At 29.1% G+C, this 26,182-nt stretch overlaps 1 protein-coding gene across 2 annotated transcripts in view; it reads right to left on the bottom strand.

The window, feature by feature from the left end:
* LOC148283453 (dopaminechrome tautomerase-like) overlaps positions 1-21,114 on the bottom strand; it is a 118,174-nt gene extending 97,060 nt beyond the window's left edge. Inside the window, exon 1 of one of the 2 annotated variants that reach the window (XM_088243803.1) lies at positions 21,054-21,114. The gene's annotated coding sequence lies outside the window, so the exon portion shown is untranslated. Of the gene's footprint in view, positions 1-21,013 lie in introns of both variants that reach the window. The other variant, XM_088243802.1, reaches the window with a different exon arrangement.
* Between the last annotated feature and the right edge of the window lie 5,068 nt (positions 21,115-26,182).

The raw sequence follows: 26,182 nt of genomic DNA, 5'->3' as shown, positions 1-26,182 counted from the left end.
AACACATATTTAGAACAACAAAGAAACAAAGCAAGTTTAGCACCTTTATAACTAAATATAACACAACAATATATACGCCTAAACCCCTTTCTTACACTGGCAGAATAAATATTTAAAAAAAAAAATGCTTTCAAGAATAAAAAAAAGTAGTGAATCTACTAAGGGAGATAAGGTCATTAAAATCACATATCATGCAGATGATGCTGTCATAGTGATGATGAGAACATATCCATCTCAGTAAGTAAATATCAGGATGCCGAAGAAATGTCGTACAGAACTATGAACACATGATTATTGGATACATAATTTGGATATACAAAACGTGTGTCAGACCAAATCATGGTGTATACAACAGAGGCGAGGATAGATAGAGAGAAAATAAAACATACGAAAACCCAAGTAGAAAAACTAAATAGAAAAACCAAATAATCACACTGTAAAGCGCCGTTGAGGTATTATATTATATTACAAAAATGGTGGTATATAAGTTATCCATAATAATAATAATAATAATATCGCCAGCTAGTACTCTCACTTTCTCACATGTCTATCCCGCGTTTCTTAGTTCCGCTAAATAAATCCGAAAGATCATCATCGACGGCCTTTTAGGCCGACGTGAGATAAAATTTAGATCAATTTGACATGAAACTTCCATACAAAAAATTCCAACAAAACAGCGCTGGCAATTACACAGGTAAGCACCTAATTTAATACAAGTGTGTTTGCATTATTCGATACGGGTTTTGACTTTCGCGGACATCGACATTGACTGATAAATACATTACGTAAAATCAAGTATTTTAAATTCACATGTAATCTGCAACCTTTATTCAGGTTAACCCATATTAAGGAGAAAGCGAAACTAGTTGTGCACATACTGTACCTGTATATGCATGTGTGTGTATGTGTGTGAGCGAACGTAACCCTTTCTGGTTTGTGTGTAAATATAAAGCGAAACGTGAGATACGTTTAAAAAAAATACATTGTCATCATCATCAACACTGAAAACGCGTCAACAAACTATTTTAAACAATCTACAATACCTAGAATATGCGACCAATATAACAATATATTTACCGAGGCTGATATTTTTTGTGACAATGTATGTAAATTTAGGTCAAAAATTATAGAAATTTTGAGAGAAGCAGATATTTAACTTTATTATTATTATTATAGACATATTTATTCATTTCGTTTCTTTTAAATTTGTTTTTTTTTTGTCTGGAAAATCCAATCATATACAACTCACTGAAAATTATCTTCCGTGTCTAGTATACGAGATTTGGGTATTATACTTGACACTAAACTTTCATTTACAATTCATATTGAACATGCTATCAATAAATCCTTAAAACTCTCTTCTGTTCCCTAGTTCGCCCGCACCTAGAGTATTCCTCTGTTGTCTGGTCTCCATATTATGATGTTCACATCAAGAATATTGAATCGGTTCAACATCGTTCTTTAAGAAAGATAGGCTGGAGGTTGGGCTTATCCAGAGAACTATATACGTATAATGAGTTAGAAACTACCTTGAATATATTTTCTCTTCAAGACCATCGAAATAAATCCGACCTTATAGTCCTATTTAAAATTCTCAACTCACTCTTTGATGCGCCTGAACTACTGAGCTCAATAAAATTAAATATCCCAACTAGAAACCTCAGACAAAACTTACTCTTTTATATCGATAACCATAGAACTAACTATGGTTTTCATTCCCCTATGCCTAGATTCTAAGGTCTGCCAACAAACATACCAGTATTGATTTCTTTGATAACAAGTTGTCTTCTTTCAAACGATCACTGAATCAAATTCAATTATAAACACCTCTCTCCCGCTTCCACTCCCACAAAGTCTACTATCAACCATCGAGTCTTTCTAATTTTGTTATAATAATTTTCTATGCATAAATGTGTCCATAAAAATGCCCATTGGGCATATATATAAATAAATAAAAAATATTTTTTTTTATTTATATTAAATTGAACCTAATTCAAATTATTGTAAGAAATTGGCAATATATGTGTACATACTGTTTGTTTACCTAATAAAATAAATAATAAAATAAATAAATCATCATCAGTTTGTTCGTTGAAGATGTTAGGGTTCGTTTTGCGTACTGCCAGGGTTTTTGGTAGTACACGAGTACTGAGAATTCTTTATAACTCGTTGGTGCGAAGTAGACTCGAGAGTGGCTCGATGATTTGGAGACCGTGTGAGTTAAAGTACTCTCGTATGGTGGAGAGGGTTCAGAAGAAATTTCTTTGTGAGTGCGGATATTATCGGCAAACGCGCCGAACATTACACCACGAGGCCGACAAACAAAATACAGGTAAACGTCGTTTTGCGCCGGTTCGATTTACGCCGATTTACAATTGAACGTAGTTATGCAGAAAGCAGCCAGTCCACAATTTTGAAAAATAATATATTAATGGCCTAGTAAATGCCTTGACTTCCATATTCCCTCCTCTTGAATGTTCTTCATCCCTGTTGTAATTTGTTACCCTTTTATACGTTTACAAACTTATTTATTATTTATAATATACCCAACAGACTTACGCACTGTGCAGGATTTTTTTGTGTTTATTTATTGTTTTTTATGAAGCTTATTGTATAATATAAAATATTGTAAAAACAAAAAATGTAAATAACAAAAAAATTAACCTGAATTGCCTATGTACGGTATAAGCACTATTTGTAAATTCGTTAAAATTTCATATCTTACAATTTCGAACCAGTTATTCAGGATTTCTACAAATATTTAAGGCTAGATAAACGAGTCTCTAAGAAAGCCAACCTAATATTCATTGTCAAGTTTAGTAAAAATTGAAACATTCGTGTATTGTGGTGTTTGCGGCAAATGCTGCGGATTCAGTAAATAGCCAGACGTACAGACATATTTATACGGACTGGCGGCGGACTTCTTCGAAGCTGGATTCGAAAAGTGGATTAGCCGTAGACAAAAATGCGTTGAAAAATCTGGTGATTATGTTGAAAAATAGTTAAGAAATTAAACTTTCCAATGATGTATTTTTCAGTTCAAATAAAAAATTCCTTAAACCTAAAAAAAAAATTGAGAACCCGATTTTTACACAACCCTCGTATTATTGAGAATTAATACGATATAAAAAGTTCTTATTTCATTATCTAAATATGAAAACGTTTTATGGCAACTAGTGCATATAAATGCAACAATTAAAGCAAATTCAAACAAAACTATATATGCGCTTTCCCATTCAATAAAGTATAAAGGATTTAAACAGACATTAAAGAGAAAATGCTCATGAATTTCATTATATTTGCAATGTAAATCGAAGATAACAAGTGATGTATAAATCTACCAGTAGACTGCTTTTACCAGCAATACTTTATATTTAATGTTCATAATATATTACGTAGGTTTTTCCATTGTATTTCAATAGTATATTGAGGATTTTATGTTGCAACAGAAATGAAAAACATCACAAAACGGATTATTTTCAATATCCACTTCAATAGGAAAATATCACATATTATGAATACCAATAAAAATACGTGAAATAGATTAAGAAAAATTAATTGTATTTTCAAAATTAATGTAGATGTTGTGCAGAAATATTTTCATACATAACTTTCAAAATCAAATTGTTAAAAAATATGTCTACAAAAACGCGACATGTTTGGCCTTGACAATATTGTGACGTGAAGATTTGTGACGATGTTATAATTAAATTTAAACGGTAACAAACACGGTTCAAAACTTAACCGGATCGTCACGTATTTGGGACGTAGCCACACGTTGAAAAAGGTGGGGTCCATCGAAGCAATAATTCTGTAGTGGAGTCATTTAGGTGCGCTCTTAGTTTTTGTGAGATTCTGTTTTTTTCTTTGATTTCTCGTTTCATAAATATATTTTTTTTCTCACCATCACTATGTTCCGGTTTTTTTGTCGTATAATTTTTTTTAATTTTTTTTTTAATGTTTTTATCATCATGATCGTTTTCCTATCGGCATTTAATGGTGTATAGAGCACTCCATTAGTTATCCAATTCAATTCATAAAGGTAAGATGATAAATGTGACGCTTCAGATTTAGTCCATATACTCTGAAATTTTACGATAAAAAGCACACATATGAAGTTGACCTTGGCAGGAGTCGAACTCCGGACCTTAGGCACGGTAGTCTGACGCATTAACAAATCGAAAGCATAAGTTTAAGGTTCAGAAACTAAGTTTATGATTGCATTCGAAGGGCTGCCACGCCCAAGAAAATAATAATTCTGTGATAATACTTGTGTATAACAGAGTACCACTAATTATCGAACACTTCTCAACGAGAGTGAAACAAACGAGTATTATGCCTATACCACTTTTACTCTTTGCTAGGCCATCGATAACAAAGAGAGGGTAAAATATATGTCGAAATTTATTTATTAATTCATTTATTTAACACCTGTCTGTACATTTGACAAATTGAATTTCTCTTGAGCTTGACTTTGACAAACTAATAGCATTTCATGCTCGATAAGCAAGTGGCACTTCAGTATAACGTTTAACCAATTTCGCATGACATAATTACAAGGTACTGTCGGTGTTAATATATTTTTATTAATGTTCAAACTTTAATTGTTCCAGTATTAATTGAGTTAATGTAGGGTTCTCTAAGATATAAAAATAACTTATTTATACTAGTTAAAACATAACAAAGCTTAGTAAGTTTATGAAACAAATAACTATGTAATATATTTTTTTTTTGAAAATACAATAGGTACATTAAGTAATTAACAAAGAAACTTTATTAAGTGTCCTTAAATTTTATTAATTAAAACATCTAAATATGAAGAACACTTCACCTGTTAAGGTAAATTTAAAATTATATTAAAATTATTTGGATGTATTTTTTTTTGTTGTGAAAAATTCGATTTGAAATGTCCCTTTCCAAATATAAAAGTTTTTCACCTTTTTGGAAAAACATTGCCAATTAAATCATCATACGTATATTTAAAACTGATCAGTACGTATAAGTATTAAACAGTAATACAAAACACTTTTTTAAACATTATTGTTTACTTATGCAATAAAAAATCTCCCACTTCTTGTTTTCGAGTGTTGAAGTGTGAATTAGTAATAGATCCAATAGTGTACTGCCAGTTCCAGGATGCAGAACTAAGTTCTCACAGAGACACTCCTTACATGTTGTTCCAAGATCCATCAATCTTCTAACTAAGGAACTATAAAACATTAAATTACTGGTACAGTTTAAAGTAGGTAGACCTCAAGTCTTGGATTAGCATGGAAGGAACAGATAGACACATTCTCTAATACCTTCGTTGATATAAGAAATACGCATACGTAAGTCGGTATGTTTACTAAAAATATTGCTTGAATTTGTAAATCGCGTGCACTCAAATATTTTTTCAGAAAATTTTAGGAGTAATTTTTTTTATTTAAAAAATAAACATGTAATTTTTAAAAAATATTCAAGGGATGCGCCGCATCCACAATATGTATGGATGGAACACGTCTGCTATTATTCTTGATAAACTCTCTACGGAGTAAAATCTAGCACCTTCTTTTTTTCTCTACAAACAATTGGACACACAAATATTCTAATACTTTTCTATAATTATAAAAAATACAAGAACTTGGAACATACTGTGAACTAAAATATATTTCTACACGCGCGACATTTAATTTTCATGTAAACTGATTTCCGGTTGCAGGCTCAAATTAGATTGAAAAATACGGACCATTGCGAATATATGAACGCTATTTTTTACGCAATAATAATTATTACGTTAGTATAATATGTATCAAACAGCTGTCTCCGAATATCTCCGCCATCGTCACAACCAAACCCGTTTTGGGGAAAGTATTGTAAGTGACTTTAGATACTGCTACTCATATATAATTTTATAATATACGTATATGTTATCATTACACGCAAGTGCTCGACTATTAAAGAGATAAATCGTATTTTCTTGACAAAGTAGGATTAAACCGCGAAAACAATTATATTGTTATTCTGTTATACAGGGTGTTAGGCAAGCCGTTGTCCAATCGGGATAGGTGGCTAAGGAAGGTCATTGCCGACTCGATCACTCTCAATAATCTGGACTAGGCCTCACTGTTACAAATTTTTTTAATTCATAGAAAAAGTCCGATATTAAACACTCAGGCACAACCGCCAAAACGGTATTTTGTTTTATTTCATCTGTTGTTATTTTCGACTAAAACTATTATTCGGTGCAGGTATCAACTAAAATAAAAGAAATAAAAAATAAATAAAACTACCAAAAAGAAAAAATAAAAGAATTTGAAAAGAATAAGTCACTCAGATACCAACATAATATTAAAATTCCTAAATTCCATACAAGTCATGGTCAAAATAGTTTTGTTTTTAAAGGTGTAAAAAATTATAATAATCTTCCTTATGAACTAAAAACTATTTAAAATAATATACCAACAAATAAATTTAAAGTTAATCTAAAGAAATTTTTTGAACTCGTGTAAAAACAACATTAAATTTTAATTAGTATGAATGTATTAATGTATTATGTTTTTTCTTTATTAATCCTATGTTTTTATTTTTCTTTTTATGTACTCGTATTTAAAATTATATGAACTCTTATAAATAAACAACTAAAACAGTGTAAGTCACTCTCCAAGCACAAGAGTTAGTCTCTTTTTTTGGAGAGATACAGTGATAACATTTACTAGATGTGTAAAAGTAGATATGTTTAGAATTTTACAGAAACATGTACTTTTTATGAAATTTGTTGATGAAAAAAAAACTTTAAAACTAATTATGAGCTATGAAAGTTTCCAAATGAAAGTTTTTTAGCTCTTTTAGAAACTTTGATAGCTCATATTATTTTATTTATATTGTACTCGTACGTCCGAAGACAGCAAATACAACTAAGCGCTTTTAAGGGTTTCTCGATAGTTTACGTTTCTTTGGTTAACAATTTATCATAAAATCAAAACGATATGGACACGCCAAAGGTAAATATCTATAAATTGTAATCTAGTCCCATAAATCCAGAGAGAAAATACGGGAATACGTTTGTATGAAGAAAAATGAGACCGCGTTTCCAATTATACATCATATTTAATTGTCAAAAAGCTTGAATGTATAAATGACTCCATAGAATGATAAGTCAACAATTTTAAGTTTTGAGTTATTAATACATATTGGGTAATCCCATTATAATAAAAAACAGCCCTTTGCAATTAATTCCACAAAGCTTATATAACCTTAAAAAATAATTAGTTTTCTCTTGAAAAACAGATGTTTTCATATGGAAATAAATCACATTGTTTCAGCTCCATAACTAACTAAAACAATGTGATAATTTGCATAACAACTTTAATCCTAAAACCGGTTACCATTGTGTATGTATCTCATTTTGTAAAATTCATTATCTTTATTTATTTATTTGGTTTACAAACAATGAAAAAATAATTCATAATACACATATATATTGAAACAATAAAAAAATAGACACTACTTACTTTTCATCAATTACATGTGAACGCTAACTAAAACCATATTTATATAAAATGAGCAAAATAAATGATTAAATTGAATTTAAATAAATGTGAAAATTTAAATTAAATTGCAAAAATTGGAATAGTTAATAATAAAATAAACACGAATAAAATACGTATTTAAATAAAATTAACAATAAAAATTATCAAAATTAAATGATTTAAAAAAATTTAATGCAATATAAATAATTATTTGTAACCAATCAATTTAAATGAGTGAAAACTTTGGTCAGCTATTTCTCAAAACTAGTAATTTATAGTTATAAAAAAATAGCTATGTGGAACTAAGTCATCGACGTGATAAAAATGTTTTGAATGATCTATGTTACTAATTTATTTAAAGGTCTTATAGGTACCTATTTATTTTGAAAAAAGGCAATATATTGCGCCTTTGATAAAATAGTCATAACTAAAAAAACGGATTTTGAGTTAAATGTACATAATTAATTATGAAAATAACTTGCACATGATAAAAAATAGGCATAATTGAACGTATTTATGCAGAAACAGCCATAAAAATTGAAACTGAGGTAATAGCGCTTTTGTAAAAAGAGTTAATAATCAATTCTACATAGTTCTATTCAGTTGGAATGTTTTTTACCTTGCCAAATAAATAATGCATTCATTCATTCTTTTAATAATACAAAAAAGAATTTGATTATTTATATGACCAGATTTCATGATTTCAACGACAGATAGATCTTATATTTAATGTAACCTCACACAAACTCTTTATGTATGATGTATCATTCATCTTCATGACATTTCGACATCACGAAATTTTCAGAAGGTGATTATTAGATTTTTTGTAAAAAAGCGGCCTGGCTCTTTTAAGTAGAACATAGAGTTGACCTTCCTGAATTCGATAACACCAATATCGCATTTTCTCAAAATTGTGGACTGGCTGCTTTCTGCATAACTACATTCAATTGTTACTTTACGATTTAACCACTAAACGGCTTAATGACGCACTTTCATTAACACTTGTTTGAACGCGGCTATTCTCAAATACTCACATATTTGTTTTTTTTGCACCACAACAGGCCAGGGGGCCCAATTACAGTGGTGAATTACATAACAGAACACCCAGGCTTGAGAAAAATCACAGTTTAATTTTTGTGTTCTCACTGGGAATCGAACCCAGAACCTTCTATTCGTGAATCAAGCGTCTTGACCACTACACCACGGAGGCCACCATTTTGTTTATGACAATCGAAAGTTAAAAGATATGTTATTTTAGTTTTTAAGGCTCTGCTCTAAATTCTGCTTTTTTGAGTTGTGACTGTATTTTTTCGGACGTGCTGTGTGAAATTGAACCTGAATCTTGGATTGTGTTTTTGACTTTATGGCCGCTCTCGGGGTAATATTCCGAAAAAAGGAATCCACTGGAGATAATTCTGCCTCGTAATTCTGAGGTCCTTAGTTTGATTCATTGCAGAGTGGACGTGAAATATTTGCTTTTAAAGGTAATTCTACTTTGCAAAATATTGCAGCGATAGACGAAATATAGAAGTCTGAACAAGGACCTGGTGCTCAATCACAGACGTTTATAACGCTGATAAAAAGTCCTTGACCAACACTTAGTCCATAAGATTTTTTTATCGCGTCGGTAATTACCGAAAGTGCGGCCATTGTGAATGAGCTGGTGGGAGATATCGTAATCATAATATAACATTTGGACTTATTACGTGAGATAATATCATACTAAAAAAACCAATACAATTTAACTACAAACTAAAAAATATTTCCCTCTCAATGGTTTCGTCTATAAAAGATCATGGCATTACTTTAGATGGTAAACTCTCCTATCGTGAACACATTAATTTTATTGAAAACAAATCTCTTAAACTTCTCAGTTTTATCAGTAGAATGGACTTCGAAAATATGAATACCATTAAAACTCTTTATTGCTTACTAGTTCGATCCCATCTAGAATACGCTTCTCCTATTTGGTCTCCATTTTACAGCACTCATATTGACCATATTGAGTCTGTCCAACACTGTATTTTAAAAAAAGTGGCATGGTTGCTTGGATTAAAAAGAGGTAATTATTTCTATTTTGAAATAGAGTAATATCTTAATCTGTCTTCATTGAAGTAACGTAGAACTGAGATGGACCTTATTTGCATTTTCAAATACTATAAGTGATGTCTCATCTCGGTTACAGTAAATTTATTTTTATGTTCCTAACCATGTTATCAGAAGTCAAAATCTGTTGTAATTTGCTTAGGCCGTATAAATAATAAATAAATTAATACATGATAAAAATAGTAAAGGCAATTGTTGAAATTAACAAAAAATTGACACGAAACGCCGAACACTGTCTAAGTGGAACGGAAGATCGGTTGAGGTCTGTCAATAATCCGGCTTCTCCTGAATGAGTTTTCTGTGGTTGTCTTTTTACTAAGCAATTGCGAGGAAGTTCCTTAACAAGGCAACAGCCGACTATCCCACTCAATCTTCACACAATAGTTTAAGAAGTTAGAAAAAACATAGCTTTAGCAGTAAATAATCTAAGCCTGGTACCATAGAATCAAGAATAGTCTAGAAGGAGCGTAGAATCATATTTGAATACATCGGACTGTGTTCGAAAATCCCCCACTAAGCCCCACTTTCACCGCGTAATGTTGCCAAATTGGAAAAAATATAATCACAACAAAAATGTAAGGTAAAAAAGGCAATTTGTTAATTTCTCTAAAATTTTATTGTGCACACGGAAACATTGATTGACACAACAGAGTAGATAAGTAAAGCGTAATTTGATTAATGAACTTTGAACTTAAAATATAAAACAAATTTTATTTGACATAAAACGGATATTTTTATATCATGTTAAATAATATTTGATATTTTAAAGATAATGTCGGTCAAATTTCCACCACGGCATTGTATAATTTAAGGTCCAATTTTCATTAGTTCTTTCATTAAATGAGCAAAGTAGGGTAAACCAATTTACATCCCTAGCAACACTGACAAAATGTCTATTTTGTTTTCTTTGACCATCTGACAAATGGAAAAAAAATCAATTTTTAAGTAATGCATTTGCTACTTACACATAAATTTGCTAATTACACATGAAATGCGATCCCATCCTGTTTCTTTAAGATCCCAGCAGTATTTCTACACTTTAAAACGACACAACACGGCATAGTAGAATTTAAATCGGGAGTTGCATACTGAGCGACGTCTACAAAAAACTACTCTTTTAAGAATAGTTTAGTCGCCTTCTGTTTGATGCGCGTTTGCGGTTTCTGGACTATTCCTAATTATATGCATGGTACATAATAAGCAACTCTCGTTGGTAAAAAAAATGTTTAAACTAGTACCTAAAACGTATGACGGATTATTTTATTTTCCATATGCGCTGCAATTTGAGTATACATTATAAGGAAATAATTGTACTTTTGAATCTTAATTTTACAGAACTTTACGGATAATTATTATAATAAAGTTATGAACCTTGCCAATACCGTAACCATGGATAATGCATACAAAATGTGCAACAGAGTTAAGATTTAGATTATCTATTGACTCTTGTTATGATACCACAATGCAATGTTATGCAATTCTTACTCTGTGCTATGAATGCAAACTTGTAGGCTTTGAACGGATTTTCGTAATTCCTCGATAGAGCGACGATTTATTCAAGCATTTCGTTTCCTATTTAACTAAACAATCATTAGAAGTTTAATTACTTAGTAAGATTTACAGATATCTCAAATAAGCTGGTGAAGAGAACATTCTTCAAAGTGGACAGTAAAATTTACACGGCTTTTTGGTTATTGATTGTTTTTTCATACTTAATTATTTTTACATCAGAATGAGGAACTTCGGCCCTACATGAGCTTGGATACAAAAAATGATTTCTTACGCGCGGTAACTATTAGAGCATTAAATTGTACTGCAAAGTTTCATAAAAATGTACAAAAAAAATCAAAATATAAACAAACTACTTTGAACGACGTCACTGGTTCATATGAACCGACCAATGATATGAGAGCTATGAAGCATATCCAGTTAGCTTACTGTAAACGAACCATTTGGGAAAATTGACAGAGAAAAACCTCTGACGTCCCACGCCGAGTTATTTCAGAAATACAAAACTTTAAAAAATCATAACGCTGATAATACGATATGTAAAAATGTAAACTTTTCGGCTAGATTTAATAGTCTATTAACAAAAAAAATACAAAAAAAAAACACTGAACATCCTCATTATAGAAAAAAATTGGTACAGGAAAATAATGCCCGTTCCAGGGGTTTCAGTTTCCAAAGTTACATCACCATATCCAACCAACGAACATAAATATATTTTCAGCTTGTCAAAATTGGGCTTATGACCTATCATTGGTTGTTTTAAGCGATTAGAATTTTAAGTAAATATATTAATTTATAATTATTTATTTATGTCTTATTTTCGTCTTTCAAAACATGAATCGCGCAAGCTTCCTTCTATTGCATTGTGAATTCACCTGTTTCTATATTTTGATTGAACACGTGGTAGATTGGTATTACTTTCGTCTTAAATTTTTACAATCTATTCCATCAGGTCCCTTAAAACATTTAAAGATTTATCTGTTCATGCGTATTTAAAAGGGTTGACATCATAGAATGTAGAATAGTCCAGAAGGAGCGTAGAATCATATTTGAACAGTTTATTCTGCACGCGGAAATGTTGATAGACACATGAGAGTAGATAAGTAAAGGGTCATTTAATAAGAATAATTGAATTAATGAACTTTGAACTTAAAATATTAAAAAAATATATTTGACATAAAACGGATATTTTTATATCATTTTAAATAATAATTGATGTTTTAAAGATAATGTCGGTCAAATGCTCACCACAGAGTTGTTTAATCCGAGGTCCGATTTTAATTAGTTCTCTCATTAGATAAGCAGGGCAGGGTAAATAAAATTACTACCCTGGCAACACTAACGAAATGATCATTTTTTTTTCTTCGATAATCTGACAGATGGAAAAATAATTCAATTTTTAAGTAATGTATTTGCTTCTTACACATTCATTTGCTAATTACACATGAAATGTGATCCCATCCCGTTTCTTTAAGATCCGAGCAGTATTTCACACAACAACGCATAATTGAATTCAAATCAGGATTTGCGTACTGAGCGACGTCTACAAACTAATGAGTCAAAACGTAAAACTACTCATTTATGAGTAGTTTAGACGCCTTTTGTTTGATGCTCGTATGCGGTTTCTGGACTATTCTTAATTCTATGGTTGACATCTTAATTTAAAATCTCGGTGGACAATATTTGTTAATTCTAATTAAAAGGTGATTGAGTACTAAGTTTGAGTCTCGACGTGTTTGTCATAAAATACATATTTTAATGTGTGGTTTTTACTGAAATATTTCATGATCACTATTCTGGATTTGAATCATTCATTTATATTCAAGTATTCGGTTCATTAAAATACGCTGTAAATGGAGTATCAATATAGTACTTTATGCACCATGAAGCGGTAAGTGAAATTCGGATAATATTCTATTTTTTATAATGTTTTAAAAAGCGAATACGGCACACATAAGTGATTATCAAACATAACTATAAAGAGTAAAGAGTTAGTTGATGACTATACGTGTTAAGTTAAAGCTGAATAATTTTCTAACATTCCTCAAAATGGGCGACTCAAGTAACTTAGCCTAAATAAACTCAATTAACATTATTAAACTTAAGTTGATAAACTTTTTTCGATGCAACTGATTCTAAGCAGAAGGTCCCCGAATATCCATGTAATTTTTTAAAACTTTGGAATATACAGTTGTTAGTGCAATTTTTGAAATCTACAGATACCTTTCTTTGATAATGTTTTAAGTAATTAAGGTGGTTTATCTTATTACCGAATACAATATTGAAATGATTGTAGATTTTCTATGACTCCACTTTGCATTTCGTAAGAATATTTGCCCAACATATTTCACGACATTGCTGTACCGATTATTAACCAATAAAAAATATTATAAATTATTTTAATAATATGCGTCATTATGAATTTCGTGCATTCTACAATTTTGTCTGGATTTTACAGTTCTTAAATACTTCTTAAAAAAACATTAGAATTTTAAAATTGAAATCATTTACGAACTAAATCTTATTTTTTTAATATCTTGTCGTTGCGTTAAAATCTCTTTCAAACCTTGGTACTGGCACCTTCCCTGTTTGAGGTCTGTAGCTCAATCACAAATAACTATCGATGTGCTAATAAGCGACGTGATAATAATTTCTTACCATGGTTGTTTATCGTATTCGCTATCACAATGGAACATTCGTAAAACCTACATAACATTAAATGTCAAAATATTTACGTTTCGCGACGTATAATTCTGCTGCGCAATCACATTTTGAATTTCACTGATGTAAATATGGAGAATATTCCAAAACTGCTATTTTTATTTATTATTAATCATGCTATTGTTGCATTTAGCTGGCGGTTTGCAAGCCTAATTTCTCTATAGATACTCCTTACTATTTTGCAAATGCAATATTTTGTATTATTTTTATAGTAAACGCCGATTTTTCGCCAATGAACTGTATGTATGTACGAGGAAAACAAAAAACAAACCGACACGAGCGCTGACTTAGAGATTATACACGCGTTGACTTATGACTACGATAATATAAGCATGTTCATTATTGTTCATTGTGATCGCTCAAATGCTTAGCATGTTTTTAAGCACGTCGATAGTTATTCGTGATTAAGCTACTGGTTATTGTTCGCTTTCAGCCTATCTCTTTAAAATAAAATGTGTAACCTCTCCATTTTTTTGACGTGGTCAAGACATCCGTGAACCAATATTTTTTTCTTCCAATGTTTAATCAGAAGACAAATTTAATGAATAATTTAATAAACTTTAAGTTCCGATTCCAACTCAAGTTCCTTGTTTCTGATCCCAATCACAAAATTGTTCCTATGGAACAAACCTTTTGAAGTTTTTTAAAGATGGTGAATGGAAATGAAATTTTTTATTCACTTTGCCCAGCTGTGTGAAACAGTACTTATGATTTTCTTGTTGTTTTACTGTAGAATGTTTATTATTTAAACTTTCTACTGAATATGCTGTATAATTTTAAGGTTAATTTTTTAATATAAATTTTGTATAATTTTTGGTTTAATTTTTTTTTTATAAATGTACAAGGAAATTCATGTTTTAAAAAAAATAAAAAATATTAAGCCAGATATGTTAATATTATAAATGTTTGTTAAAGGCAGATTTGCCGTTTATGTTTATAAAATAAAATAAATAACTAACTTAGTTGTGTGTAATAATGATAATTTGTAAATATGATGTTAATGTAACTAAACATTTAACTTAGTGACAAAGACATTCAGCTTAATTGGTTGATTGTCATTTGAATATTAAAATACTTTCTGGAAAAAATCACGTATCCGAATAAATTTCGTACAAATATTTCAGTTGACGAATGTAAATTCTCTTAGACTATCGAAAAATTCAATAAATCTTTGATATTTTCTTTACGATAAGCTCTGAGATACTCTCAATGTCATATGGTACTTACGTTATTATTCTAGGCGACCGAATTATGTAATACAATTGCTCTGACCACAAATATATTGGTGGGGCGGTTCTACATTAGATAAAATATGTGCTGTGTTTGCCGAAGAAAATAATCAATGGCAAAAAGAGTTGCATAATAATAAATACATACCTGAACTATGTAGGTAAGTATGCAACCGCAAAAGCATTCGCAAACAATTAAATATCCGTTTATTCATTTTCCTTCTACTGTGGATAACGTCTAAATTCGAGCAAAACAAAGCTACGAGTATCATGAAAATATATAATATAATTTTAGAGTACCTGCTGTCAACACTAAGAGTACTTTATTGTTTCATTGCTCCAGTACTTCTTCCAACCAACAAAACAATTCATTGATACTGAGACTCCATAGGTTAGGTAACACTTATGGAACGGCTGCAGACATTCTGTCCAATTCTTTACTATCTTATAATTCCACAATATCAAGTTTTTTTGTAGCTGCTCGTCAAACTATTATTGACAATTCAATTCCATAAATTGAAAAAAATACTTACTTGTTTATTTTTATTACCTTATACTTGTTTTTTATTTTTTACTATTATATCGAATTGCATTGTAGTATTGGCAAATACGCATTTCATATATACATATTTTTATTTCTTCTTTTTTCGCGATAATATATGCTTGCTTGTTTATTAACTTAACAAAAATTTGTCTTTCTTGCTTACCGTAACACTTTATTTACTGTGTTTGCTTTACAGAATTCATTTCATAAACTTATATATTTGCATTTTTTGTTTATATGCTTACTGTTTTTTTTTTGCATACCTTTGTTATTATTGGTCTTTTTTACTTTGTAAAACTTTTTATTATATCCTCTCTAACTTATTGCACATTTTTTTTGTATATTCTGTGTTTATTATTTAGTATGTTAGCATGTATTTTTTAAATATTTTATGTAAGTTTCTTTTGGGTATTAATGAACAAAATAAAGTTATATGGTATAAAACATTCTATCGCCCAAACATTATTAGGGTCTTACTCATAACTTTGGCATAAAGTTACGCCTCAGAAAAGTGGTATAATTTGGATAGGAATACTATCGTTATTCTACTACTGGTATTAGAATGGTATTCCCATCCAAATTATACCACTATACTTAGGCGTAACTTTATGCTAAATTTATGAGTAAGGCCCTTTAGTATATCGAATTGTTTTGGACAAGTATTGGATGATATCAGAACAAAGAGAATCTCTTTAACCCTTTATAGGAAACACATTTTGATATTATTTTTTTAAATTTTAAATTCAATTTTTTTTTTAATTTGCATACAATATTACATTTTTACAATATAATATTGTATGCAAAATGCATACAATATCTGTTTTTTTATAATATTTTAAAATTATTTTTTTTACAGGACTCACCATACTAATTAAAATGGCTTGTCGGTAAAGATCCTTTACATGAAAACATATGATAATAATAACTACTACTAACTTAAATATAAGGAGCGAACAAAAATACATAAAATGTATGTTTTCAAATAATATTTAGAAAAATGCAAAAAAGTGTATGATATCGCAATTATAAGATAAAAAATAAATACGAAACCGGAATACAAAAATTTAAAACAGAAATGTGTACATAATTAATAGGCACAAACCCTTTTTTAAAAAACATTATTTCTTTACATATCCATTATCTATATTTATATCCATATTTTTACGTCTTGAATACTTATAAAAGATGTTATTTTTCAAGATAAAAAACATATTGTATTTGAAAAAATAAAGTTGAAGACTGATTTACCGGTGTACGTTATCCTTCTCACATAACACTTATTATTAATACGAAATATCAGAAAATAAATACCTCAATTTTGGTGGTATCTTTATGTACCACTTTGTTCTGGGTATCCTATAAAGAGTAAATAAGGGAATCAAACAAATATGTAACAGGACTTCTACTGGAATTGCGTACTCATTCCACTTTCCACACTCATCGGTGCATAGGGCACCGCATTGGTAAACCAAATGCGGCGTATTTAGATCATCTGTTAAAAGAAGGTAAGATGATCAGTTTTATGCCTAAATAATGAGATATCGCAGTTTGAACAACCTTTAAAAGCAATATTTCACGTCCACTCAATTTCCTTATTCAGAATTTTTATACAGCTAATACAGTTGATGTAATTAATTACACACTCTATTTTTTTTTAAATAAAATTTACATTTATAACACTGACTTGTGGTTATTAACAAATCATTAACAAATTTATTTTATTTCAATGAAACATTCACTTATGATATTAAAATGATAGTTTGTTTCCACTTACCAAAATATACGAATTCCTTGCGTTGATGGTAAAACTGGCAAGATTATATTGTTAAAAAATATAAATCCAGAAAACATGATTCTTAATTTAAAACCGAATTCTTTTTCGTAATTAAATGATAAACTAAAACGTTTTTTTTTAACTATTCCATTTTCAGAGTAGTATTGTTTTTTACTTTGATAATGTAATTAACGCTGGTATAATTAACCTCAATGAATAAATAATGTCTTAATCAATGAATAACGTTTCATTAAAAAAGATATTCATTTTAAAATCTTTTAATTGCTATGTTTATTTTTAGATTTGAAAAATAAATAGTAAAATTATATAAATTTTTTTAGAAAAAAATTTTTTTTTGCAAATTTTAATTTTATTGAAATCCTTATATAATTTAATGTTAATATTTTAAAAATTAGATTTTTTTTTGTCAAATCGTAAATCTTTTATATATTGACTTGTTTTGTAATTCATCATAGTTTCTCAAATTATTATTTTGAACCGAAAAAAAGTATTTTTTTGAATGTGTCCAAATGTTTGAAGAGAAATACTAGATTCTAGATCAATTATAAAGTTTATTAAAATCGATATATTCATTTACCATTTCTCTGTTCAAATTGTTCAAAATGGTCCCCAAATAATTAAGTCAACACATTGCGAAAAAAAAAATAACTAAATCGGTCTGAAACAAGTGAAATGTGAACTATGTAAAATTAATTTTGAAAACTAAGCAGCTCTCCTTAGCACAGGTTAGCCGACTGAGGACTCAAGAAAATAATTTCTTTTTTTCTCATTCAGTTTAAAAACAAATAATTATTACGCATAATTAAAAAAAAAAAATGCTTTTTTTTTTCTTCAGAATACGGTTTTGAAATTTAACATACTTAAAAAAAAAAAAAAAAAAAAAAAAAACAATTTATATCATTTCGTCATTTGAATTTTAACAAAAAGGTTTCTAACTTTTTACTAAGCTCTTTATTGTACCATTTTTAATACAATTTACAAGTTTTAAGCAAATATATTATTTTCATACTTACGCACCCATACAAACGCACCCTCTCCCTCTTTCATTCCCACACGCACATGTATCCTGTCCCTCATTCATTCACGCATACACACATTCACATACACATGAATACAAACGTCACACAAATACAATTACTAAACTTCTTTTCTTATATATTATGTGTCATTATATTTACAGTGGATTTTTTTAATTGGCTTTAGTATTGTTAAGATTTTTCTAATTATTTTGTTTATGTAATAGCTGTAAAAATCCCAAATAAAATGAAATAAATAAATAAATAAATAAGCCCCGCAGATGCCGAGGTACTCATATTTTCCATTTTAAAATGTTTTTCATCTCCGTTAGAATGGAAATCATGTTACCATGCACCTAAATGGAGCATGTGGCGTCACAAATAGCTTTCCTGCTTTTTGTCGGCAGGCAATTTCTGTGAGTCCTTCCACGTCAGGCCCGCGTCCCGTAGTTCAAATATGAACTGGCCACAAATAGTCAGCAGTGGACGTCTAGGACCAACCTGATGCCTTGCAAAGTAGGCAGGCGTGGTTATGTTGCAAATGCAACCAAGTTTTTTTATTAGAGATTGCTATGTCCTTTATAGTTTGTAAATTAAATAAACAATTGAATTCTCAATTATTATTCTCGTATTCGTGTAAGAACTTTGCATCATTTTGAGCAAGCGTATAACTACAAGAACATGTTTGTAAGTACGAAAAAAAAAGATCAACAAAAATTTAATATGTACATATATTCTACTATTACTCCTATTGGTACTTTTAATTTTTTTATTTTTTTTATTTTTTCTGTAGATATGAATTGAAATTTTCGATTTAATTTATTTTATTTTTAATCGTGTTTTGATTACATTTATGAGCACATACTATTTATATATCTGTCTCTATTTTTTTCCTTTATTTTAAATATATTCAAGTAAATGGCTATTCTTTAATTTTAATTGTATTATTTTACTTTATTTTCTTCCTGTTAAAAAAATTTTTTTTTAAACCATTTTTATCTGGTTTTGTTGAAATTTTTCTTTTTTGTCTTTTTAATAATATTTTTCAGAACATAAAAAACAAAATAAAATATGTTCATTATTTTATACGTATACAGTATTATGTATGTACTCTTTTATTTGATTATTAATTAAAACTAATGTCTGAGCACCTGATAACAAACTATTATTTAATGGTTTATCTGGACAAAATATGTTTTAATACTTTGTTTTCTTTATCTTATATTAATATCGTAATAATGTGTAAAATTTATTGAATAGAGACTTTATTATATTAAGATTACCAACAGATGGAAGAATTGATAAAATATGCTTCAAAAATAAGAAAAATGATAAAGTTATACAGTGTGCAAAGTGGCCAATCAAACCAGTCTATTTTTTTATTTAAAAAAAAATAAATATTTATGTAAAGATACACATTCCAAAAAAAAAACGTATCCCTGGCCACGAGCCCTGTGTTGAGTTGGGATACAACAAAAAAGAAACTAGAAGAATGCATATTATTAAAGAATGCTACAAATAAAAATTATTACATAAACATAAATTTCAATTAACACCTGGACAACACCCTTAATAGTACTATATATAAATCTATGTGATGTCTCAGAGCAGTCTCCTGCAATGGTCTCTTCCCTTAGCAAATTCCAAACTTGTACACTTCTCCTGGAAATGGCTTTCCTTTTGGAGAATTTAAAATATTCATCCAGGACATTGAACACTCTTGGGGCCACAAAAGAGAAATTTCTCTGAGAAAACCTCGTACAAGCATTCTGCTGGGATCTCGTCTTGTAACCACATGATCAGAAATGTGCCAATGACCCCTTTTTTTAAAATGTCTTGATTACTATGACTAGTGATAAGACATGTATATGCCTAAACGTTCCTTTTACCTTCTCTTAAATGTTCTCCTTTTTTATAATGTTTTAATCTGAATTCCTTAGGGGGTGAAATTCAGTATTTTGTCTCAAAACATTTGGACGAACTCAAAATATTGTTGATTTAATCAACAAGTCCAATGAGAAGTAAAAAATGTTTTCGGGCGTTGCCTATTAGGTGAAATAATTCAATCAGATAAATCTCACCCACATCAATAAGGGTTTCAGTTGTTTAACTTCACTTAAATCAAAAGATGGAAGAATTGAAAAAATCTGGATGTTCAAACATGAGCCAAATGGTGAATGTTACACATTGTGTAAAGTGGCCATCTAAACCAGCCAAAGACAGGTCATAAGCCCTGAAAATGACTGGACTTCCATATTTCCTTCTCCGAAATGTTTTTTATAGCTGTTGTAATATGTAAGTTAATTTATAATAGTTAAACCACCTACACTAACATTTTTAATGATTACCGGCAAAGACTTTAAATGTCGAATTCGAATAAATGCATTAATTATATTTAGAGCACGCTGTAAACCGCAAGAAAATCTATATTGGCGGGAAATATTTGACAGATCGAGCAAGACGAAAAAATGGGATAGATTTCTTAAATAAACACAGATAATTAATAAAATAGATAGATCGCTGACACTGAAAATTCAAATTCGAGCGGTAACCACTTTTTGAATCCACAACTGTCAGCTTACGGAACAGAAACAATTGAGCGCGAAGCACACTGAGACCGACTTATGCAATGTTTTTTCTTTCACTCGGCGGTTGTTCGCAAGGCGGCGAGTAGCGTGGTACTGATGAAAACTTGGTCGGATTACGCATAAAATAAAAAACGATTGCTGTCTCCATTTTGCTTTTACTGAAACGTGATATGTGCAGTCAAATAATACCTACCTCCCAGCAAAACCAAGTAACGGCCAGTCTAACGAAGTGCAACGAATTAGTAATCTATTATCAGTTACTCGATCTACGCAAGCAGGTATTAAATTTTTAGTCGATTTTTATTATACATAATTATGGTGTGTAATTTGGTGCATAACCATTGAATTCCGTTACACATTATTTTAATAAGAAAAACTGAACACAAAAATTAATAAGTCTAAAATAATTATTGAAACTTAGGAGATCGTGGTAAAGTGTTATTGAAAAATGATCCAAAAATGGTTTAATATTTTTTTGTTTCCTACTTTAAAAAAAAAAAAAATCTAATAATCACAAATTTATGTAATGTAAAATTTATAATTAAAACTTGATTTGAATAAAGGGAAGAGATCACTGTCTGAAATAGAAAAGGAATAAGTTTATCGTAGCGACGTTTCATGCATTATATTTTATAGAATAAAAACATTTCAATATGAATTATGTCTAAATCTGTAAATAAATTATCACTTAGGGTCTACTTTGGGACACCTTAATTTGTCAGTGTGCGTCGCACTCCGAGTATAACCACATTTTTTTACTTAGTACAACACCAAGTTTAATTGTATGGAAGGGCCAGCTGCTAGATGTTGTAATTAATATGGCAAAAGGACACTGCAAAACAGTACACCTAAAATATGTAACATGTTAGCACCAATTTTTAAAATCATGAGTTAAATACAGGAGTGAGCAGTGTGCTCAAATTATGGCCAATGAAAAAATGTTTTTAGTATTAATGATAGTTTAAATTTGTAATAATATAATAAAAATTAAAAAATAATCTATTTAATATTTTATGTTTTTCAAATAAAATAATTATTAATGTAAGTTAAGTATGCAACAATTAAAGCAATATGCTGACCAGTTGTATGCTTAAAATTCAGCAGGATTTAGATTATTGGGTAATTACATTTAAAAAAAATAAATACAAAATTTATTTTTTTGCTATTTTTGTCATATATATTTTGATATTTTCGGGGTTCTGTTTGTATAAAATAATTTTTTTTTTTAGTATTCATTGTTTTTTTAAACTTTTATTCTTAATACTGTTATTGTATAATGTGTTATTATTTCATCTAATTTTCTATTTTACAATCTTAATTATTATGGCTAAACACGGGCACAGCCTTAAAATCTAAATTGAGTTCATAAACATTTATAAAATATGGTAATTTGAAATGTATAAAATAAAAAATATAAAAACCAACTAGTATGTAATTAACAATAAAACGAATTTGTTTTTAATAACTTATTTTTATTTTTTCTACCGACCTGTTTTAAATCTGCACAAGCTTTTTTATCAAAGTATGCTTAGTAAAGAATCTTATCCTGATGTATTTTTAACAGTGATTACTAAATATTATCAAATAAATAAACATCATACATATGGAGCTAATTAGTATTTTTGTCATGTTGCTCTTGTAAAAATGAGAATTGTAAAGTGAGAAGGATACGATCTTTAAAACTAGACAAGAGTGGACTATATGATATTGTTTATTTGGTTATTTATTATTTAATTTTTATTTTGAATCTCTTGATTAATTTTTAAGATTTTAATGCATTTCATATTTTCATTTGATAATATTTTGTAATCACTCTTAAAAATAAAATGAGATAATGTTCATCAGTAAATTATACCTTGATAAAGAAGCTTTTGTAGCTTTGAAACCGGTCGGTAGAAAAAATAAAAATAAATAGTTTAAAATAAAGTTGTTTTTAATTATTTAATTATATATAAACACTGTAAAATAAAACATGTGTCAGTGTGTGTAATAAGTTTATGTTCCTTTAATTATGTTTATTTTATTATAATATCAAAATTTTGAATTTGTCAACTTTTTTATGAAAATCCCTCTCCTCCACTCCTCCACTCTATTTCCTCATCCCTTAACCTTCTTAAGAGCTCTTTTTTTTCTCATGTCTTATATAATATATTATTTTTCTATTTACTGTGTAACATGTTCTCTTATTATATTGGGAAAACTTGAAGTGGATGTTTGTACTATTTTTTATATTTTGTATTCTTATATAACAACTGTTGTTTTTCCTTAATAAATAAAAAAAATAATAATAAAATAAAAAAATAATAAATAACCACAAAGTAATAAAATAAAAATATAAATTTAAAAAAATTAAATTTGTAGTAATTAATAAGCCTACAATAATTAAATTTTGTATTATTCATTATTATACAAACATACTTTTCCAAGTCTGTTTACCTACAAACGTTTTGTTATGAAACTTTAAAATTAATTATAATACTTGTCCATGATTAAAAAAAGCTTTTCTATGGAAAAAAATAGGTGCTTACTCATTGTTTCCCTAGATATAAATTATAAAATAAATATATAAATTATTCGAAGGTTAGCGTAGGTTAGGTTAGGTTAGGTTGAGAAAAATGTCCTTGATTTAATTAACATTTAACCTTTATTTGATAATGATAAATGCCAGCTGCCATTTTTTGCCTGGATTTGATCGATATTTGATCGGGTAAATTATTGCGTGGAATCAGATCTATTGTTGCAAAATGCCATTTTTTTAGGCGTTCTGTTATGGTTGCTCGCCTTCTTGTCTGTAACATAACATGCAGGTAGTTGATTATTCATAATCTGCAATAGATATGTTTGATATTTCTAATGAAATCGATATCAAAATTCTTATTACCTGCTGATTACGTCTGCTATCTCTCTGACTATATCAAAGTTTCCTTGGACGTGAAGGTTTTCCGACATGGCAGCTGAGACTTGTCTTTTCTTAACGATGTCTAGAGCACGTGTAGTGGAATTTAAATATCTTTTATTTTTACCGGACTAAAGCTGTATAACTTAGTGCCTTACATCTGGAAAAACAAAAATAAAAAGTTTTGGGAAAAAAATGGCAAATGGTTAATCTTATTGCTAAACATTTTATATACGTATACAATATATATGCATATAAGGGCGGGCATATTGGCTTAAGGCAATTTCTTCTTACCTATGAACATATTCTAAGTAATTATACTGCAGCTTAAAATTTATACAAAATTAAAAAAAAAAAAAAAATTAACACTATTATGAAGAGAGGAGATAAGATAAGAAGGAAAGAAGAAGGATAAAGAAACTGCTAAAATATTTAGGTAGCGACATTTTAATATTGATTTAAATGTAAATACAGAAGGGGGCGTCTCTAAAGTTAGTGGGTAGATTATTCCACAATCGAGCAGCTACAACTGTGAAAGAGGAGGCAAGAAAATTAGAGCGGCAAAAGAGTATTAATAGGGTTCTCTCGTTACAAGAACGAAGTAAAAGTCCATGTTGGAATAAAGGTTGGAAGAGCTCTCTCAGATAAAAAGGCGAAATGGGATTATTAAAAATATTGTGAAGAAGTGATAGAATGTGAATTTTTCTTCTATGCCTGATACTGAGCCAGTGTAGTTGCGTGCGATATTCGGTAAAACGGTAATGTGGTCGAATTTGCGAAGATTAATAATATAACTTTCCAACTTATCAAGCAATTCAAAGTTAGCATCAGGAACATATATCTACATAAAGAGTGAAAGAAGTAAGCTCTGGACTAATGTTTGCTTAACATTAATTGGCAAGAAAATCTGCAGTCGTTTAAGTGAGTGCAAACTGCTATAAAGTTTACGACTAACTTCGTTAACCTGATCGTGCCACCCTCAATGCTTATGTATGATAATACCGAAGTTTTTGACTGAACTCATAAATGGAGTTTCTGTGCCTTCTATTTTGAAAGGAGGGCGTGTGGGGAAATTCCCCTTTGAATGCATTTTATACTACCAATATGTACGATTTGGGTTTTTGTGTGATGAAGAAAGATTAAATTTACCTATTTATTTAAAACTATGCTTTTTTAAATAGAAGACTTTTTTGTTATATTTTGGAGCGAAAATAAATAAGGTCCGTTATATGAATCGGTTACCGTAATATTTTTATTTTATTAATAGGCTTCCGTTTATTTTATGGTAAGCTATTTAATTTAGAATTGAGGTATAAATCTTTAAAGGCCTATCAAAAGGCCTGTAAAAAGTAATTCTGACGGTTAAAAAATATAAAATAAAAAAAAGATTGAAAACATGTATTGAAAACGGCCCCGAAATTGAAATGTTTGAGAAAAACATAAAAACGCAAATATTTACGTTATTCTAAAAAAAGTATGAGTTTAAACAAAATAACATAAAAAAATGGAGCATATTATGTAAAATAATATCCAATCAGGTATTAATAATTCTAAAGTGTTTTTATTTACATTTTGACGGTAATTTGATACCCTATTGGTTAAACTATTTTGTATTATATTTCACAAATAAATGATTATTGACATTTAAGTTTTTTAAAATTAAAAACAGGTTTATTAAGAAACCGCGGTGTAGGTTAAGTTAAATAGAAAAAGTAAAATATTTAAAAAAACACGAACATGATTTAAGTTCCTTTTCTATTTGAAAATGTAATTGTTCTTCCAAAATCTATGCATTTGGAAATAAAAGACTTTATGCATTTTGTAAGTAAAGCCTCGATATATTGTTTAACTTAATTGTATATTAAATTTAACACTGGGTTCAATGTCACAAAATATAAAATATAGATTTAAGTTTACGATAGCAATTCCCAAACTGTTTATTTCTTAACTTTATTTATTGCGTAATAAAAAGCACACAATAATAAATGCAATGTATATGTACGTAACATTATAAATTGGTCATATATATACATGTATATCTTTTTTGTAAAAAGTGGGCTAAGGTTCATTTTTAAATGACCTATTTAAATTTTATTATGTTAGGTAATACAGCAGAAATTATATAAATAAAAACGTTTTAAAAAGTTTTCACAAGCAGTTAAAGTTTTTCAAAAAGATAAATCTAAAAATAAAGTGTAAAAATGTTACATTGTAAGGAAATAAACAAGAATGCAAAACATAAAAGTGGGAAGAAAAAGTAAATGCGA

The sequence above is a fragment of the Micrasema longulum genome, unplaced genomic scaffold (genome assembly GCF_059751315.1).
Source record: "Micrasema longulum isolate JH-2025_06_02 unplaced genomic scaffold, ASM5975131v1 h1tg000236l, whole genome shotgun sequence".
In the NCBI taxonomy this organism is placed as follows: Eukaryota; Metazoa; Arthropoda; class Insecta; order Trichoptera; family Brachycentridae; genus Micrasema; species Micrasema longulum.
This window is presented reverse-complemented; position numbering and strand designations above follow the sequence as displayed.